Source organism: Erythrolamprus reginae, chromosome 10 (genome assembly GCF_031021105.1).
Source record: "Erythrolamprus reginae isolate rEryReg1 chromosome 10, rEryReg1.hap1, whole genome shotgun sequence".
Taxonomy (NCBI): domain Eukaryota; kingdom Metazoa; phylum Chordata; class Lepidosauria; order Squamata; family Dipsadidae; genus Erythrolamprus; species Erythrolamprus reginae.
Genome location: NC_091959.1, coordinates 45,487,771 through 45,489,081, shown reverse-complemented (window position 1 = coordinate 45,489,081; position 1,311 = coordinate 45,487,771). Strand labels below are relative to the sequence as shown.

The 1,311-nt window shown below is 40.8% G+C and overlaps 1 non-coding gene across 1 annotated transcript; it reads left to right on the top strand.

Moving 5' to 3' along the window:
• The first annotated feature begins 207 nt into the window (after positions 1 to 207).
• Positions 208 to 348, top strand: LOC139173640 (U4 spliceosomal RNA). Its single transcript, XR_011560072.1, has one exon. It is a non-coding gene; the product is annotated as a U4 spliceosomal RNA (small nuclear RNA).
• The last annotated feature ends 963 nt before the right edge of the window (positions 349 to 1,311 follow it).

The following is a 1,311-nucleotide window of genomic DNA, read 5'->3' as shown; positions in this document are numbered from 1 at the left end:
CGGATCCGCATGGGAATGGGAAAATAGGGGCTAATTTTCACCCCCAACATGCAACATGAAGAGTGCAAAATGTATTAATGTATAGGATGCACTCCTATAAGAGTGCATCCTATAAGAGATCGCTGTTATAGGATCGCTTGGAAGGTTCACCGTGGCTTCATTCGTCGTTGCGCGGGCTGACCCCGGAACGATTGGCAAACGAACGTTAGCTTTGCGCAGTGGCAGTATCGTAGCCAATGAGGTTTATCCGAGGCGCGATTATTGCTAATTGAAAACTTTTCCCAATACCCCGTCATGACGACTTGAAATATAGTCGGCAATGACAATTTTTGACAGTCTCTACGGAGACTGAAAAATCCTGGTTTCAAGAATAGAATTGAAAAAAAATGAGGTTTAGCTGCTTGGAAAAGCCGATTGAAAACTTTGCTTAAAAATATTGCATGGTGTGCAAAATTCGTTTTTTCAGTTTCGGGGGCAGGACTTCGGGCTTGGTCCACGAAGGCTGTTGGTTGGGGGATTCTGGGAGTTGAAGTCCACCTGGCTTAAAGTTGCAAAAATCTGGTTTAGAGCAGGGGATTCCTACCTTTCGCGGGGCTGGACTTCAACTCCCAGAATCCCCTAGCTAGGCATGCTGCCTGGGGAATTCTGGGAGTTGAAGTCCACCGTCTTAAAGTTGAGAAATATTGATCTAGACTACATTAGAGTCTTCGGAGAGGGGCGGCATACAAATCTAATAAATAAATTAGAATTAGAATTGAATAAACAGAGTTGGAAGGGACCCTGGAGGTCTTCTAGTCCAACCCCCTGCTTAGGCAGGAAACCCTACAAGCGCTACAGCAGGGGCAGTCTCCAATCTTGTCGACTTCAACTCCCAGAAACCCCCTCAGTTGGCTGGGGAATTCTGGGAGTTGATGTCCACCAGGCTTAAAGTTGAGAAAAACTGATATAGAATAGAATACATTATAGAAAATGAATAGAGTATAGAAGAATAGAATAGAATATAGAAATAGAATAACAGAGGTAGAATAGAATATAGAAAATGAATAGAGTATAGAAGAAGAATAGAATACAATAATAGAGATAGAATAGAATAATAGAGATAGGATAGAACTGAAAAGAGGCACGTGATGTCATTAAAGGGTTTCTTAATTGGCTTTCAAATTGTCTCTTTGATGTCCCTTTTTCGTTTTCAGCCGCCCGGAGAGTTGGGGGCCATATAAATTAAGTTAAGTAAAATTAAAGTTAAAATTTAAAAAGTTAAAGGTAAAGTTAAGGTAGTGTTAAAGTTTTAAAAAGTTAAAGTCAAATCAA